The sequence below is a fragment of the Phoca vitulina genome, unplaced genomic scaffold, assembly GCF_004348235.1.
Source record: "Phoca vitulina isolate PV1807 unplaced genomic scaffold, GSC_HSeal_1.0 scaffold35, whole genome shotgun sequence".
Lineage (NCBI taxonomy): Eukaryota > Metazoa > Chordata > Mammalia > Carnivora > Phocidae > Phoca > Phoca vitulina.
In genome coordinates this window covers 4439193-4459357 of record NW_022589738.1, presented here as the reverse complement: position 1 = coordinate 4459357, position 20165 = coordinate 4439193, and the positions used below count along the sequence as shown (strand labels likewise).

Genomic DNA, 20165 nt, shown 5'->3' with positions numbered 1-20165 from the left:
GAACGTTTTATTTAGAATTAAACTTTAATTTGTTTCAATAGAATTTACTCGTGTATGGGCTACTTGGGTGGCTCAGTCGGTTGGGCATCTGACTCTTCATTTCACCTGGGGTTGTGATCTTGGGGGTCTGAAATGAAGCTCAGCTCGGAGTCAGCTTGGGCTTCTCTCTGCATCTCCCTCTGCCCCTCCTGCTCATGCTCGTTTCCTAGCTCTCTCTCCCTCTAAAATAAATAAACTTAAAAAAAAAAAAAATAAAGGATTTGGGGCGCCTGGGTGGCTCAGTCGGTTGGGCGTCTGCCTTTCGCTCAGATCATGATCTCAGGGTCCTGGGATCAAGCCCCACGTGGAGCTCCCTGCTTGGTGGGGAGTCGGCCTCTCCCCCTGCCCCTCCCGCTACTCGTGTGCTCCCTCGCTCTAATAAATAAAATCTTCAAAAGAATAAAAGCAAAAGCAAAGCCTATTAAAAAAAGGATTTACTCACTCTAGCTGCCATCTTGTGTCCCCGCGTGTGTGCACCTAATCTCAGCTGGTCCGCCCGAGACCCCCTGAGCGCCAACCCTATTCCCCCTCACGGTCCCATTTCCGCTCCAACAAGATGAAAGAAACTATCACGAACCAGGAGAAACTCGCCAAAGTGCAAGCACAAGTGCGCATTGGTGGGAAAGGAACTGCTCGCCGAAAGAAGGTGGTGGTTCATAGAATGGCTACAGCAGATGATAAAAAACTTCAGTTCTCCTTAAATAAGTTAGGGGTAAACAATATCTCTGGTATTGAAGTGAGTATGTTCACAAACCAAGGAACAGTGATCCACTTCAACAACCCCAAAGTTCAGGCATCTCTGACAGGGAACACTTTCACCATTCCAGGCCATGCTGAGACAAAGCAGCTGACAGAAATGCTACCCAGTAAAACCAACTTGGTGCAGACAGTCTGACTAGTTTAAGAAGACTGGCTGAAGCTCTGCCCAAACAATCTGTGGATGGAAAAGCACCACTTGCCACCGGAGAGGATGATGATGAAGTTCCAGATCTTGTGGAGAATTTAATGAAGCTTCCAAGAATGAAGCAAACTGAATTGAGTCAACTTCTGAAGAAGATAAAACTTGAAGAAGTTACTGGGAGCTGCTATTTTATATTATGACTGCTTTTTAAAATTTTGTTCATGGATCTGATAAAATCTAGATCTCTAATACTTTTAAGCCCAAACCCTTTGGACACTGCAGCTCTTTTCAGTTTTTGCTTATACACAATTCATTTGTTGCAGCTAATTAAGCTGAAGAAGCCTGGGAATAAAGTTTGAAACAAGGTTAATAAAGTTCTTTGCCTAGGGGGAAAAAAACGGGATTTACTCATGTATGATTGTGTGAAGCAAGTAAACCGAGGGAAGTCAAATGTAGCTGATCCCAATTTGCTTCCTGATCTCTTCCAAGACCCTTGCGAGTCCCCATTCCTCCTGATGGTTGAATACCCATCCACAAATGCTTGCCAGTGCCCGAGACGCAGGTTTCAGCCTCCACTTCATCCATCCCTCCCTCCACTCTGCCCCGTGTTTAGGACATCATTATCCCCCCAGTCAGCCAGAGGTTACATGAGCTTCAGTTCACATTCGGACTTTACCACCCCTTGAAACTGGGCACATTTTTGAACCATCTGCAGCTTCAGTTTCCTCTTCTGTACCGTGGGAAGGATATATTTATGCCATTTAGGATTAGTACAAAATTAAAGGAGACATGGAGTATAAAGTGCTTGGCATACAGCTGGTATTAAAGATTAATTCTCCTGGGCACCTGGCTCGCCCAGTCCGTAGAGCATGCAACTCTTGATCTCAGGGTCGTGAGTTTGAGCCCCACCTTGGGCACAGAGATTACTTTAAAAAAATTAGTTCTTCCATATACTTTCAAAGCAGTAGTCATCTATGTTTCTTCCCTGGATTTCACCCTCCTCATCTACCTGGTCTTTAAGTCCTGACAATTCAGATTCTGTAGCAGGCTTTGAATCGGATGCATCTTTTCCATCAATGTGGCCACTGCCTTGCTTCTTCTCTAGATGGCTACAATTACCCCTTATTTTTTCTTCCTTCCTCTGCCTTTTGAGCCATCTTACTGTACTTTTGCTTAGAATTTTTTTTTTTAACATAAAATCCCATTCTTATTTTGTTACGTTTGTTGATCAAAGCTATTCAATCATGATCGGCAAAGCCGTGGCTGCCTCTCCAAGCCCATCCTCTGCTGCCCATAGGGCCTTCGCAATTCCTGTTCCCACTACCTGGACCTACGGTGTCGTCAAGGGTAATGCAGGTAATACAGGATTTAGCCTCAGGTGGACTGACTGAAACTCAGCCATTGTCTACCACCTTCCCTGTGCTGAACACACCTCATGATCTCATCTCTTTACTCCACCTTCCTCTGTCAACATTCTACTCATACCTAAAGGCTAGCTCCAAAACAAACTGCTCCCCCTTTCTCTTCTGGCCCCCAACCCATGGTCAAGCTTCCTGTGGACTCTGACCAAAAAGCAGTCTTCCTTTTCAGAGGGAACACACCAGGGATTTTCCCACTTTTTTTGCCACATGGATTTAGTCGAATATTAATTACTTATGTGTAATTACCTATGGCCCCATTGCACGTAATTACTTGAATCATATATATTCCTTTCATGTGTGTGAAAACTGGCAGGAATACTGATAGGCAGTCATATAATAGGAAAGATCACCATTTCACAGGGAGAAGTATCAAATTCATGTTTGGTCCCTGTATCTTTTTTTTTTTTTTTTAAGTATAGATCCACACCCAATGTGGGGCTTGAACTCACAACCCTGAGATCAAGAGTCGCACGCTCTACCGATTGAGCCCGGCACCCCAAGTCATTCTATCAGCTTTTGTTGTGTAACCAACAATCCTCAAATCTTCATCGTTTTTGAAAAGATGAGCTTCTATTTTTTCTCACAATTCCGTGGAGCTGCTGGATAGCTGTGGTGGGGCTGGCTCACTGGCTGTCTGCAATCAGCCCGAAGTTCTGTTCAACGGGAGGGCCTGAGATGGCCGTGCGTGTCCGGCTGTCGTCAGAGTAGCTTGGGAAACAGGCATCAGCGGGGCAATCCCAGCCCTGCTGTCCATGTTGGCTTCTCTACCACTAGGCTAGCCCAAGCTTCTTCCCACGGTAGACTCATGGTTCCAAAGAGCAGCAGAGGATAAGCCGCATTGTACAACCACCTTTCAAGCCTCTGATTGTTTCTCTGCTCATGTCCCATAGGGCCCAGCAACTCACAAGGCCTAGAGTCAATGTGGATCAAAGGAGATAATGTTCTTTTGGTGCCAATACTGCAACAATCTAGCCCAGCCACTTAACTGGTTATGTGACATTAGTCAAGTCATTTACCCCACTGAACCCGAGTTTCTTTAATCACTAAAATACATGTACTATTTCTATCAGGGGACGCCTGGCTGGTGCAGTCGGTGGAGCATGTGACTCTTGAACTTGGGGTGGTAAAGGTCCAGCCCCATGCTGGGTGTAGAGCTTACTTTTAAAAAAGTTAAAAATAAATAAACTTAAAAAAAATTTTTTTAAGTAATCTCTACACCCAATGTGGGTCTTGAAATCACAACCCCGAGATCAAGAGTTGCATGCTCTTTCGACTGAGCGAGCCAGGCGCCCCAATAAAATTTAAAAATTAACTATATCCAAGTCCTTGTAAATATGAATAGTTCAATTCTTTACCAGTATTTACATGTTAATTCTTTCTCTAGAAGTGCTTTATTCCTGTGCCTTACACTTAAATGCTTTCTCAGGCTACTTTATTAGGACCTATGGTGGATATAAACAAAGGGTGTCAATAAATATCTTTTTTTTTTTTTAAAGATTTTATTTATTTGTCAGAGAGAGAGACAGAGAGACAGAGAGCACAAGCAGGGGGAGCAGGAGAGGGAGAAGCAGGCTTCCCACTGAACAGGAGCCCGATGTGGGGCTCGATCCCAGGACCCTGAGATCATGACCTGAGCAGAAGGCAGACGCTTAACCGACTGAGCGCACTCAGGTGCCCCTAAGTATCTGTTTTTATAAATGAAATGATTGCTCTGAGATATGGACTGGTTTAAATATGGCCTTTATCAAAGATATTTTCCATTTTACCATCTTTTTCTTCTAATTTTGAAATTTACCTTCATGGTAGAAAAATGTGAGTATAAAGAGCAAAGTAAAATTAGCTGAATCCCATTTGTGAAAGAAGCACTCAACATCTCAGACTCCAGTTCAACTTTGTTTTCTGTGAATATTTTCCTATAGATTTCAATCTTGTTAACAGCTTTTAAGTTAAAATGTCTTCTGACGAGAGCAAACGGATTTAACTATTCCCCACTTTAAAAACTTATTAAAAACATTTGTGTGTTGAAATAAAAACAAACTTACTGACATACCATTTAATTTTTGTTAATAGGGTTCCAGGAATGGTGACAGAGATCACCAGGAGACAGAAAAAACATACTTGGTTGGCAGCTAACAAGAAGTCAGCGCCATAAAACTCATAGTTACTGACAAGTTATAAATAAGTATGCCCTATTTTCTTTCTTAAAAAAAAATTCCTCATATAATCAAAAACATTTCCTTTACTTGACTCATTACAAGGGCCTTTAGCCAAGAGTACCTCTTGCATTCAAGACAGAAAAGCAGCTTCACTTTTTATAAGAGATTAAAAAGAAAACAACAGGCTATATTCTATTCTTTCAGCAATTTTAGTTTTTTCAAGCACACCTATTTCAGCTCTTGGTTGTCCTGATCACTTTCCAATGCACTTTCTTAGTGAACTGTTACCAAGTGCATCGGTCTGTCCTTGGGGTCTTTTGCATTTAAAATTGCTACAAATACACATGAGCCACACAAACCCAATTCAAATGGTCTCAATTTACCAGATTTCTACTTCATTACAGAAACCTTACACATGGTTAAAAAAAAGTGTTATGGGCAAAAAGAACTTTAATTACAAATCCATCATTGAGGTAGTGACCCACTGCTTACCTAACAATAGCAAAGGCATTACATTTGTTACTTAGGGGAAGGGAAGATTTAATGAAAGAAGAGGAGGAAGGACTAGTAAGTGAATTCTAACCTTTGTATCGTGAGATTCCAGGTCATCTCTCTATATCATCTATGTCAATAAGCATCTTTTTGCTATCAATTCTCAAAAGTAAGCCAGTGAGCGAAGACTCCTCAATTTCAGTGTAATAATCATCACAGAATGAGTCCAAGGAGTTCAGACAGGCTAAGGTGTAGGATCATAGGTCAGATTGATTTTAGAAAGCATGGAGAAAAAATTGGGGTGGGGGGTGGCCACCATATGTATTATTTGGATGGGGCAAAGTTAGGCATAAACTTTCATAACACAAAGACATTTGCCAAATAGTCACCAAATCTTGACTCTAAGTTAATCAATTTCCCCTATCAAGGGATCTGTGAAGAAGTGAGGAGCATTCCCCAAAGCTTTTGTGCATTGTTGTTTTTAAAAACCAGTTTGAAGTGAAAACCCATATGCTATTTCCTTCCTCCAAGTTTTAATCTCATCCAAAATATACCTGATTTGGTTCACTCTCTGGAGCTTTTTGGTAGGTTTTCCCCCCTCCTATTTTGTCGTGAGTTTTTAGTTCTCTTTTGAAGGGTCACTTTATGATGAGCCTACTTAGCAACAGGGGATGTGAACTCCTGCTCAACTACACTTGCTCAAAAACCAGGACCTCCATGATTCTGATTTTTGGGTTATGTTGGTATTTGTTTTACAGACCAGTTTTTTGGACCTGTTTTTATAAATTTTGTATTTGAAAAAATGTACTTTACCCCTACTGAGTGTACTATTTCTATTAGATCAAATGTGATTGCATGGTTCAAATGGTCTGTATCCTTTTTTTTTTTTTAAGATTTTATTTATTTGACAGAGAAAGACACAGTGAGAGAGGGAATACAAGCAGGCAGGGGGAAAGGGAAAAGCAGGCTCACTGAGGAGCAGGGAGCCCGATGTGGGGCTCCATCCCAGGATCCTGGGACCATGACCCGGGCCGAAGGCAGACGCTTAATGACTGAGCCACCCAGGCGCCCCCCTCATTGTCTGTATCCTTAATGATTTTTATCTTCTTGATATATTAAACTAGAATAAGTTAATATCTCCCACTATGCATGTGGATTTGGCTATGAGCTTTTTATTTCTGTCAATTTTTGCTTTATGTATTTGGATTAATAAATGCATATAAATTATAGTGATGACTCCTTAGCATACCAAAACTTATAAAGATCATTTAAAAAAAAAAAAACCACCTTTGGGGGACAGCTGGCTGGCTCTGTCGGTAGAACATGTGACTCCTGATTTCCAGGTCAGGAGTTCAAGCTCCACACAGGGCATGGAGCCCACTTAAATCTTCGGAAAGGTGGGGTTTTTTTTGTTTTGTTTTGTTTTTGGGGTTTTTTTGCACTGTACTCTGTTCTGTGAGTTTAGATCTCTTGGCTCACAACTACACCATAGATAATAAATGTATTCCAGATCAAATCTATATTGCTAGAACAAGGATCATTTTGGGGAGGTGCTCCTCCCTCAGTAAATCCAGGTGTTTCTAAACCTGCCAACTGTAGTCTCTCCTTCCCCTTGTCCACACTTGGGAGTCTGACGGAGAGGCAAATGGCCCCAGCTGGGGTAAAGTTCCTCTCCATACTTTTTGGATGGCAACTGAAGAGGAAGTTTCCTCCCCTGCTAGTCAAAACACTGTACAGATGGGTGGCTAGGACTTCTCTGTCCGGTAGTTCCTTTTGTGGAGAATTCATTCTCATAGCAGAGAATGAGACAAGCAGGAAGAGAGCAGCAACATAAGGGTGCACGTGCACATGCGTGTGTGCGGGTGGGAAGGCCCACCTCACTCATGTCTATGTGTCCGTGAATCTGGCTCCACTGTTGCTTGGTTACGGGAGATGAATCTCTGCTCCACCTCTCCCCCCCATCCCCCCCCCAAGTAAGGTAGTTTGTCGGGCTCCACGCTCAGTGCACAGTCAGCTTGGGATTCTCTCTCTCCCCCTCCGTCTGCCTCGTGACCGCCCCCCCCCCCACTCAAGCACACAATCTCTCTAAATCAAGAAATAACATCCTTATAAAAAAAAAAAAGATTTTTCTTTTTAACACACAATAGCAAAATCAAGAATAAGTTACTAAAGGAAATGAAGACTCCTTGGTAAATGTGTGGTAAAAAGATATTTTCTTATTCTTATCTATGGTCATGGTATAGGACCACAGATTTATGAGCTTGGTTTTCATATTCTAATGATTCTTGCTTATAATCCCATTCTCCCTGCCCTTTTTTGAGGAGCCTTCTATTTTATCTCAATTCAAGAGAAAGGAGATCCAGAGAAGCAAGTTGCTAGACTAGAGCTAGAGTGGAGTATTGCTTTGAATTTCGTCAAATACATGACCTGGAAGGGCTTCTAAACCTGGTCATTTCCAGCCATTTAGTCCTTTTAAGTAAACTGAAACCAATGAAATACAGGTAATTTGTTATTTATAGTCCATTTAAAGCAACAGCTGCATTAAGTTATTCAAATCTTAAATGTATGAAATCAAACTTCATTTTTTTTCTTTTTGTGTGAGCTTCCAGATACAGGCACACCTTATTTATTTTATTTTATTTATTTATTTATTTATTTATTTTACAGTAACCTCTACGCCCAGCATGGGGCTCAAACTCTCAACTCCAAGATTAAGAGTTGCACGCTCCACCAACTGAGCCAGCCAGGCACCCCGGGTACACCTTGTTTTATTGTGCTTCACTTTATTTTGTTTAGCAGAAATTGCATTTTGTTTTTGTTTCTTTTACAACTTGCAATTTTATGGCAACCCTCCATCAATCGAGCTTATCAGTGAGATTTTTCCAACAGCATTTTTCTCTTTGTGTCTGTTACGTTTGGTAAGTGTAGCAATATTTTTAACTTCCACTATCACTTTTTTTATGGTAGTCTATGTTGAATGATTACAAAATTCAGATAATGTTCAGCATTGTTTAGCAATAATTAAGTATGCACATGGTTTTTTTAGACCTAATGCTATTACACACTTAACAGATGACCATATAGTATAAATATAACTTTCATATGCACTGAGAAGCCAAAAAAATTGAACTAGCATTTTTCCATTATTTGCTTTATTGTGGAGGTCTTGGAAACAAACACACAGTATCTGAAGTTTGCCTTTACTGTTTTTTTTTTTTTTAATATTTATTTATTTGACAGAGAGAGACACAGCGAGAGGGAACACGAGCAGGGGGAGTGGGAGAGGGAGAAGCAGGCTTCCCGCAGAGCAGGGAGCCCGATGCGGGGCTCGATCCCAGGACCCCGGGATCATGACCTGAGCCGAAGGCAGACGCCTAACGACCAAGCCACCCAGGCACCCCTTCCTGTACTGTTTTGTAATAGGCAAGAAAACGCTCTAGAAATAATATTCTATAACCAACAAGAAAACTTATTTTCAAAAAGAGATCGTTTTTCCTTTTACCAGTTTTCAGCTAATTCTACTTCTGAGTTTGCTGTTCACAGCATCAAGATCAGTAAGAAAGTAAGCTTTGATATAAAGGACTTTTTTTTTTTTTTGGCCTAAGTTCTCTTTTCCAAACTTGCTCATGCGCTTCTATCATCAAAGGCTAAGGAGAGGAGCTACAAAGGCTGTGACTCGCAAAGGTATTATTAGCCAGGACGGCTTAGGTTACGGTGTGCTGACAACCCCTACATGGTAGCGGCTCGACACAACCCACGTTCACTTCCAGCCTCTACTGAGGCTGAGCGATGCTTCCTCAGGATGCTCGGTTCTACGGTCACGACAGCAGGGGCAGAAGAGGGATTCATTTAATGGCTGGCGGTAGACACTGTGACATAAAACCTGGGCATTGCCGGTAGTCCTCATTTATACCCCCGGAATTTGAAGCGATGATACACAGTGTTCTTTGACTACAGAGGTATGAAAGAGCCACCGACTGCTGAGGGTGATCCAGGTTTGGCAACAACATAACCCTAAGGCTGAAATACCTTCCAGTCCTTGGGGTCCAAGATAGAACTTAAGGTTCTCTCAATAAATATATTTTTTCCTTTTGGCACAGCCAGTTTCTGTTGCTTACAACCGAAAGCTTTCACACTGAGTCCAAGTGTCGCCTTCCCGGCTATCCTAGGTTCAGGCGGGTCCGTTACTGAGGTATACACAGTCATTTCACTCCAAAGGAAATAAATCACAGAGAAATGCAGCTACCTTTTTCTCTGAAATACCTTAACGTATATTCTTGTGGACTAGGAGGTTTCCTTGTTACTTAATTTCAAAGACCAGAACTTCCTTTATGAATGCCCTAATTACAACAGTAGCTCAATGTACTGGGAATCTACTGTTTCAGGGCCTTCTGCTAAGTACCTCACAGTTCGCCTCTAGCCAGTTAAGTACAAGGCCCAGGGTCGCAGAATTTGCTAGTGCCATAGGTCATCTTCAGCCTTATCTGACTTTAGAGCCTATACTTGAATTATCGTCTTCTAAATAGCAACCTAACCAAGAGCTGTCTATCTCCAAACTGAAGACAAATGCCTTTTTTTTTTTTTTTTCAGATTTTATTTTTAAGCAATCTCTACACCCAAAGTGGGGCTCGAACTCACCACCTCTGGATCAAGAGTCGCATGCTCTACCAACTGAGCCAGCCAGGTGCCTGACAAATGCATTTCTAAATTTTATTTACTTATTTTTAAAAGATTTTATTTATTTATTTTGACACAGAGAGGGAACACAAGCAGGGGGAGTGGGAGAGGGAGAAGCAGGCTTCCCGCCGAGCAGGGAGTCTGATGCGGGGCTTGATCCCAGGACCCCGGGATCATGACCTGAGCCGAAGGCAGCCGCTTAACGACTGAGCCACCCAGGCGCCCCGACAAATGCATTTCTACGTTCTCCCCAGTAAGACTAATTTTTATAAGAGATTTCAAAGCCTGACAACTAGCTAAGATGTTGCCCTTTTCCAAGAAGTCGATGTGCATCCGTGAACACACTGTGCCGTTGTGCGAGTTGCGCGATCCAGCACCACACCCCAAGGGCCGAGGACAACTCTCCCCCACCTGCACATCCAGGACTAGGAAGGCACACCTCAGTACTGGCTGTTCGAACAAGGGGAACAGCCAAGTTGCCACAATTCCTCTCATTGCAGTTCCGGAAAACCGCCCAGAATGCTGACCCAGGCAGATTCCTACAGACAAGCGAGAACTTGTGGAGATTCCAGCATGCCACTGGAGAGGAAAAAACCAAACAAGACCAGTTTGGATCAGGGGAACCAGTAAGAGCTTCACCAGTGCCCTCCCTCCCCCTAGCCCTCCCACTGCTCCCAGGCAACACTCCACAGGGCTGAACTATCAGGCAAACCTTCCTCTCCCCACCTCTCATGGGGGAGGGGAGTGGTGATGCGGTGCCCAGGTGTTCCAGTGGCATGGGAGGCAGATGGAAAATCGGGGGCTCTCCAGCAGTACTGAGGGTCCGCAAGCAGAACCTCCCCGCCTGAGAGCAAGGTAAATATAGCAAAGAAGCGGGTAAGACGGGAGCCTGGGTGGCTCAGCCAGTTAAGTGTCTGCCTTCCGTTCAGGTCATGGTCCCAGGATCCTGGGATTGAGCCCCATGTGGGGCTCCCTGCTCTGCGGGGAGTCTGCTTCTCCCTCTGCCTGCCGCACCCCACCCCCCGCTCTCTCACTCTCCCCCCCCTCTCTCTCAAAAAAAATCTTAAAAAAAAAAAAAAAAGGCAGGTAAGAATATCTGAAAGCATGAAAGAGACACTGTTTCTACGGACTACATTCATCAGAAGTGCACGCCTGAGCCTCTGGGATTATCACACCTGGGGGGTCTCCCTACCAGGTCAGGATACCCCCAATGTCCTGAGAGCCAAACACACACCTTCCCCCACTCTGCAACTGGCTTTGTGTGCAGTCCGGAGTGCAGTAGTGCAAGAGAGCTGTGGTAGATAGGGAGTGTGCTCCGAGAACAGGTCCAGGTCAATGCGTAAGGGAGAAACCACAAACCTGAACTACAGTGCCACCTTCTGGGAAACCAGGGAGATTACCAATCGTCAGCCTAGGGAGTTCTAAGAACACAAGACAGGAAAACTTAACAATTCTGCTATAAGAAGGAGCAAGAATAGGTCAGGTATATTCATATGCAAGCAGAGAAAATGCCAGGTAACAGGACCATCCAACAGAATAACCCACCCAAAGGCAACTAGCAAGGATGTAACGTGTCTGCTACTGCAAATGTGAAAGCAGGGATATAAAACTACAAGGAGCATGAACAAATTAAGGAAATAAGTCATCGCCACAACGTAATTCAATAGCCAAGGCAAGGGATTTTAATGATCTAGATGATCATGAACACACAATAGCTGTTTTTGAAGAAACTCATGCTACAAAACTCAGAAAGACAATGAAATCACAAAAATAAACATGTTCACAATGAAGTATTTACCAGACAGAAATCATAAGGAAAAACCAAACAAAAATTCTGGAGCTGAAAAACTCCATGAAATAAGTAAAAGATACAATGTAAAGCATCTGCAGTAGAGTATAGCAAAATCAAGCCAGAATAACTGAGAAAATAGGAATTTTGAAATAAGAGAAAACAATTTTATTTTTTTAAAGATTATTTGAGCTAGACAGAGAGAGAGAGGGAGGGAACACAAGCAGGGGGAGCAGCAGGCAGAGGGAGAAGCAGACTCCCCGCTGAGCAGGGAGCCCGATGTGGGACTTGATCCCAAGACCCCGGGATCATAACCCGAGCCGAAGGCAGACGCTTAACCGACTGAGCCACACAGGCGCCCTGAGAAAACAATTTTTAAAAGCGGGGGAAAGCCTATGTAATCTGCGGGATTCCACCAAAAGAATGTGTGAGACTAGTCAGAGTTCTAGGAGTAGAGAGGGAGAAAAGAGGGTAGAAAGCTTAAAGAAATAGTAGCTGAGAACTTTCCAGACCTAGGGCGAGAACTGGACATCCAAGTTCATGAAACTAGTAGATTACCCCATTATCGCAATGCAAAAGACTTCTCCCAATGGGGCGCCTGGGTGGCTCAGTCGATTAAGCATCTGCCTTCGGCTTGGGTCATGATCCCAGGGTCCTGGGATGGGGTCCCACGTCAGGCTCCCTGCTCAGTGGGGAGTCTGCTTTTCTCTCTCCCTCTGCCCTTCCCCACCACTCATGCATGCTCTCTCTCTCTTTGACAAATAAATGTATGAAATCTTTAAAGAAATTTTTGTTAATGAATAAACAATATAGAAGAGGTGAATAAGGACATCAAAAATATAAAGAAGGGGAGTGAAAGAGTGAAGCTTTTTTTTTTTTTAAGATTTTATTTATTTGACAGAGAGAGAGAGAGACACAGTGAGAGAGGGAACACACGCAGGGGGAGTGGGGGAGAAAGAAGCAGGCTTCCTGCGGAGCAGCGAACCCAATGCGGTGCTCAATCCCAGGACCCTGGGACCATGACCTGAGCCGAAGGCAGACACTTAATGACTGAGCCACCCAGGCGTCCCAAGAGTGAAGCTTTTGTAGATAAAGTTGCTGTCAGCTTAAGATGAACTGTTTTATTTATGTGTTCTGTAAGCCTCAAGGTAACCACAAAGCAAGACTTAAAGTAGATGCATACAAGATAAATAAAGGGCAAACAGACCTTACCACCAAGGGGGAAAAACATGACTTATTTACAAATGTAGACAGAACAGGGATGCCTGGGTGGCTCAGTTAGTTAAGCGTCTGCTTTCGGCCCAGATCATGATCCCAGGATTCTGGGATCGAGTCCCGCCTTGGGCTCCCTGCTTACTGGGAGCCTGCTTCTCCCTCTGCCTGCAGTTACTCCCTGCTTGTGCTCTCTTGCACTCTTTCTCTGAAGAATAAATAAATAAAATCTTTAAAACAAAAAACAAATGTAGACAGAACAACAACAAAAAACAATGGAAATACAAAACAACCAGAAAACATTGAGAGCATTATTAAAGTTTTTACAGCTCACTAATGATGGAATTCACCAATCAAAAGACAGAGTGTCTAGATATATTATTAAAAAAAACAAAGACCCAACTATATGCTGCCTACTAGAAACTCACTTCAGCTTTAAGGACACAAGAAGGCCCAAAGTGAAGGCATAGAAAAGGATAGTCCATTCAAGTAGAGACTAAAAATCAGAGCAGAAATGACTATACTCTTATCAGCCAAAAATGCTAATGAGAGACAAAGAGAGGGTCAATCATCCCCCCCCAAAAAAAGAGATAAGTATATAGACATCCAACATCATAACACAGAAATCTATCACGCAAATACTACCAGATCTGAAGGGAGAAATAAACATACAGTAATAGTAGGGGACTTCAATAGCCTATTTTCAACAATGGATAGATCATCTAGACAGAAAACAAAGTAAATACTGGACCTGAATGATCCATTAGACCAAATCAACGTGACATTTATAGTACATTATATCCAACAGAACACATTCTTCCCAAGTACATACATAACCTTCTCCACGATAAACCATAGGAAGACAAAAACAAGTGTACCAAATTTCAGTAGAGTGAAGTCATACAGGCTATCTTTTCCAACCACAATGGTATGAAACTAGAAATCATGAAAGGAAAGCTAGAAAAAAAATCTACCAGTATGTGCAATTTAACCACACTCCCCAGCAAGCTGTGGGGCAAAGAGTACTTTTTAAAACTTTTTATACATTTAAACAAAACAAATCCAAACAGAAAATACAAGAAAACTTATGGGATGCTGCAAAAACAGTTTTCAGAGGGAAGTTTATAGTGCTAAATGCATATATTAAGAAAATAGGAGGATCTTGAACAACCTACCTTTATACCTCAAAGAACTGATAAAGAACAAAGACCAAAGTTAGCAGAAGGAAGGAAATAACAAAGATCAGAGTGGAAATAGAAGAGATTAAAAAAAAAGAAGAAAAAGAGATCAGAAAGATAGAAAAAAAACCTGGTTTTTCAAAAAGAAAACTGACAAACCTTTAGCTAGACTAAAAAAATATTCAAATAAAATTACAAGTAAAAGAAGAGACATTACAACTGATACTGCAGAAATATAAAGGATCCTAATATGAAAAATTACCCACTTACAAAGAGGACAAACTAGAAGAAATGGATAAATTCATAGTAACATACTATCTACAAAGACTAAATCAGCAAGAAACAAAGTTTGAACAGACCAATTACTAGGAAGAAGGCTCAATCAGTAGTGAGAGAACTCCCAGCGCAGAAAACCTCAGGACCAGATGGCTTCACTGGTAAATTCTACCTGATATCTAAAGAACTCATGCTAAACCTCAAACTCTACCAAAAAATTCAAGCGGGAAAACTTCCTAATTCATTTTACCAGGCCAGCATTACTCTGATATCAAAGCCAGGTAAGGATGCTACCAATATAGACCAACATCCCCGGTCAACACAGATGCAAAAAGTCTCAACAAGATACCCACAAACACACACATAAAAAGGAGCATACAGGGGCCCCTGGGTGGCTCAGTCGTTAAGCATCTGCCTTCGGCTCGGGTCATGATCTCGGGGTCCTGGGATCGAGCCCCGCATCAGGCTCCCTGCTCGGCAGGAAGCCTGCTTCTCCCTCTCCCACTCCCCCTGCTTGTGTTCCCTCTCTTGCTGTGTGTCTGTCAAATAAATAAATAAAATCTTAAAAAAAAAAAAAAAAAAAAGGAGTATACAGCACAACCAAGGGGGTTTATTGCTGGGATGCAACGCTAGTTCGACATACACAAATAAATAAATGTGATTCAGCACAATAGAATGAAAGGTAAAAATCCAATCATTTTAATACCAACATAAAAACCATTTCACAAAATACACTGTCCTTTCATGATAAAAACCCTCCACGGACTGATTATAGGAGGAACATCAAGGACATGAAAGACAAAACCCATAGCTCCTCATACTGCAAGGGTAAGGGACTAAAAGCTTGTCCTCTAAGATCAGGAGCACAACACGGATGCCTGCCCTCACCGGTCTTACTGCATACGGTACTGGGAGTTTCAGCTTGAGTAACTAGTCAAGACAGGGAAATAAAAGGGAGGCAGGGGGAGATGGCAGAGGATCCTGAGCTCACCTCCTCCCACAGAGCCAACAACTCCACGTAATTCAGCTCACTCTGCAGATGACTGAAGACTGACCCGACAGCTCTCCTACAGCTGAGGACATCAAGAGAAGGCCCCAGTGGTAAGGGCAGAAGGGGCAGAGGTGCAGTGCGGAACCAAACCTCGGCACAGCAACCCACCAGCGGGAGGGGGAGGGGAGGCGGACATCCCAAGTGCAAGGACCAACGGGTCAGCCCTACACACCAGGATCCCTGGGCCCTGGGGGTCTTGTACCAGGCAGATGTGGCCCTGTCAGTCTGGCTTTGAGAATCAGTAGCGCTGAACTCCAGGAGACCTGCAGAGCTGTAGGAAATGGCATGTGCCCACTTAAAGAACCAGTACACTCTAGGACCTAATCCAAGACCCGGCACGGAAGGAGCAGTCTGAAGAGAACGTGGGTTATATGTGAAGGAGACTCAGGGACCCATTTTAGGATGTTTGCTGGAGGAACAGAGATGTGCAGCAGCTTTACCTAGGAACAGAAGTGCTGACAGATGGCGTTTCTCTTGCCCGATTTCAGCCTAGCTGGCCAGACACAAGCACCAGGTGACACCTTCGTTCCACCTTGCTCACACTGCGTGCCCCACCCCAGCATTCTCCTGCGGCCCTACCCCACCCAACCCTCCCACTCTCTAAAGCAGCTTCTGCACCACCATACCCGGTCTCCGTCACTACAAGTGTCTCCTCCTCGTCCCCCCAGTGACTACCGCCCCACCACACCTAGCAGGGGTTGGATTAGGTTGTACCCCCAAAACTAATATCACACTGTAGGTTAATTATATTTCACTGAAGAAAATAAAATAATAAAGGGTTGAGGAACTGAACAGACTTTTTTTTTTTCCCAAAGAAGACATACAGATGGCCAGCATAGGCACATGAAAAAATGCTCAATATTACTTATCAGAAAAATGTACACTGGGGCACCTGGGTGGCTCAGTCGGTTAAGCATCTGCCTTCGGCTGGGGTCTTGATGGCGGGGTCCCAGGATAAAGCCCCGCATCGGGCTCCTTGCTCAGCGGGGAGCCTGCTTGGGATTCTCTCTCTCCCTCTGCCCCTCAGACGCATGCAAGTGTACTCTCTCTCAAATAAATAAATCTTTTGAAAAAAATCACAATTAGCTATCACCATATACCCATCAAGATGGCTACTATCAAAGAGGCAAGAAATAACAAGGGCTAGCAAGGATGTGGACAAAAGGGAGTGCTCATGCCCTGTTGGTGGGAATGTAAACTGGTACAGCCGCTGCCGAAGACAGTAATGGAGGGTCCCAAAAGTTAAAAATAGAAATACCACATGACCCAGCAATTCCACTTCCGGGTATTTACCTAAAATAAACCTAACAATGTGAGAAGATTTATGAACCCCTATGTTAACTGCCACATTATTTACAATAGCCAAGATATGGAAGCAACCCAAGTGTTTATCAATAGATGAATAAAGATGTAGTATATATACAGAATGTGGGATTACTCATCCATTAAAAAAAAATGAAATCTTGTCATTTGCAAAACATAGGTGGACTTGGAGGGTATTATACTAAATGAAGTCAGAGAAAGACAAATACTGTATGATTTTACTTGTCAGATCTAAAACACACACACACACACACACACACACACACACACAGACCCCAACACAGAGAACGAACTAGTGGTTTTCCGAGGGGTGGAGGGTGAGTGGGGGGATAGGTCAAATAGGTGAAGGAGATTAAGAGGTACAAACTTCCAGTTATAAAGTCAGTCACAGGGATGAAAAAATACAGCCTAGAGAATACAGTCAATAATGTTGTTCTAACTGCATGGTAACAGATGATAACTGTCCTTACCACGATGAGTAGTTCATAATGCATAGAAATGTTCAATCACTATGACATACAGCTGAAACTAATTCTATGTTAACTATACTTCAATTATAAAAGAAATAAAAATCATGCAAATAGCAAAGTAAGTAAAATGGTCATTATTTGCAGAGGAGAGACCAGAAAACCTTCAAGATGCAACAAAAAAATGGTTGGAACGAACCAATGATTTCAGCAGAGCTGCACAACACATCTATATAATATTACATGATATATATTATTTATATATAAAAGTTAAAAAAATCAGTTATGTTTCCATAAACTAACAGTGAAACATCAGAAAATAAAACTAACCCATTTACAAAAGCATCAAAAACAATACTTAGGAATACACCTAACTAAAGGAAGTTAAAAATTTGTGCCATGAGAACTGTAAGACTTTGATCAAAGAAATTTTAGATAAGCAAATGCCAAGAAAGATACCAGAAGTTCATGGGTCGGAAAAATATGGTCACAATGTCCACACTACCCCGAACCACCTATAACTGCAGGATAATCCCTATTAAAATGCCAATGGCATTTTTCAAAAAATAGTTAACTTCACTAAAATTTGTTGAGAGCCACAAAAGACCCCAAGTAGTCAAAGCAATCATGCCCAAGAACCAAACTGTAAACTTCACATGTCCTGATTTCTAACTGTATTATAAAGTTATGGCCATTTTAACAGTATGGTGCCAGCAGTAAAAAACAAAACAAAACAAAACAACAAAAAAACCAGATACATGGTAAACGAGGGGGTTTATTTCTGGGTACTATTTATCAGTCAACTAATACTTCACAAGGGACCCAAGAACACTTAACAGTTTCTTCAACAAATGGTATGAGGAAAACCAGATAACCACATGTCGAAAATTTAAGTTGGACCCCTATCTTGCCCCAGTCACAAAAATTAACTCAAAATGGATTAAGAACTTAAAACTAAGACTAAATACTGTACAACCCCTAGAAGAAAACAAAGGGAAAAAGCTTCTTAACATTGGTTTTGGCAATGATTTTTTTCAGGTAAGACACCAAAAGCAACAAGCACCACTCCCACCAAGTGAGATTGTATCAAATAAAAACAATTTCAGCTCAGCAAAAGAAACAAAAAAATGAAAAGGCAGCCTACACTTAGCATTATACCCTCTAGGTCTATCCACGTTGCGGTAAATGGCAAGATTTAATTTTTTTATGGCTAATATTTCATTGTACATAATATGTGTATGTGTATACATTTATGTACACATACACAATACATCTTTATCCATTCATCTACTGATAGACACTTGGGTGGCTTTCATATCTTGGCTACTGAGCTAGAGATTATTAGGCTGACTGAAATAAGTCAGAGAAAGACAAATACCATGTGATTTCACTCATTGTGAAATTGAAGAAACAAAGAGAAAGACAAACCCATTAAGAGATTATTTTTTTTAAAGATTTATTTATCTATTTAAGAGAGAGCGAGAGAGAACGAGAGAGGACAAGCAGGGAGAGCAGCAAAGGGAGAGGGAGAAGCAGGCTCCCCACTAAGCAGGAAGCCTGATGTGGGGCTTGATCCCAGGACCCTGAGATCATGACCCGAGTCAAAGGCAGACGCTTAACCGACTGAGCCACCCAGGTGCCCCAAGAGATTCTTAAATACAGAAAACAAACTGGTGGTTGCCAGAGGGGAGGCAGATAGAGGGATGAGTGAGATAAATAAAGGGGATTAAGAGTACATTTATCCTGATGAGCAAATGTATGGAATTCCTGAATTCTTATATTGTACACCTAAAACTAACAACACTTTATGTTAATTATATTTGAGTAACAAGACAAGGCGACCTACTGAGAGAAAATATTGCAAACCGTTGATCAGATTAGGATTTCATATCCAAAATATATCAAGAACTCATAGAACTCAACACCCCAAAAAAATTCAATTTCAAAAACGGAGGGGCACCTGGGTGGCTCAGTCAGTTAAGGGTCTGACTCTTGTTATCAGCTCAGGTCTTGACCTCAGGGTCTTGAGTTCACACTCCCCTGGGTGTGGAGCCTACTTAAAAAATAATTAAAATACGTAATAAAAAAAATGGGTAGAGGACCTAAATAGACATTTTCCCCAAAGATGTACAGGTTGCCAACAGATACATGAAAAGATGAGTATCACTCATCAGGGAAATGCAAATCAAAACCACAATGAGCTATCACTTCATACCTGCTGGAAAGGTGATCATCGACGACAAATAGATGTTGGCAAACATTTGCAGAAAAGGGAAGCCTTGCACACAATTGCTGGAAACATAAATTGGTGCAACCACTGCAGAAAACCATATGGTAGTTCCTCAAAAAATTAAAAATACAACTAACACGTGATCCAGCAATCCCACTCCTGGGTAAAAATCCAAGCAAAATGAAAACATCTTGCTAAGAGACTAGAACTTAACTGTTCTGACCACTAAAATGAAAAAGTAAGTATGTAATGTGACAGAGGTGTTAATTATTGCTACAATTAGAGTCCAATTTCAATATATAAATTTATCAAATTGCCATGTTATACACCTTACATTTACATATTGCTGTAGGTCAAATATGTTCAGTACTGAAGGAAGAACATTGGAGGGATGCCCAGCTGGCTTAGGCAGTAGAGCATGTAACTCTTGATCTCGGGGTCAAGAGTGCAAGCCCCATATTGGGCATAGAGCTTACCCCCCCAAAAAAAGCATTCAAAATGGAAGTAAAAACACTTTTTCTTAAAAATACACAAAAACAGTATCTAAGAATTACCTGCACTCACATGTTCATTGCAGCATTATTCAAGATAATCAAAATTTGACAACACCTTACCTTTCTATAATGGGATGAACGCATAAAGAGGATGCGATGTATATATACACAATAGATTATTCAGCCATGACAAAGAAATCCTACCACTTAAGACAACAAGGACAGACCTTGACATCATACGGAGTAAGTCAGATAAAAAACAAATGATGTACGGTATCACTTGAATAAGAAATCTAAAAAACCCTTTTTTTTTTTAAAGATTTTTTTTCTTTTATTTATTTGACAGAGAGAGACACAGCAAGAGAGGGAACACAAGCAGGGGGAGTGGGAGAGGTAGAAGCAGGCTTCCCGCTGAGCAGGGAGCCCGATGCGGGGCTCGATCCCAGGACCCTGGGATCG

General features: G+C 42.1%; 1 pseudogene; it reads left to right on the top strand.

Annotated features, from left to right (window-relative positions):
• Window positions 1-595: 595 nt before the first annotated feature.
• LOC116646177 lies at window positions 596-1073 on the top strand (annotated as a pseudogene).
• Window positions 1074-20165: the final 19092 nt, after the last annotated feature.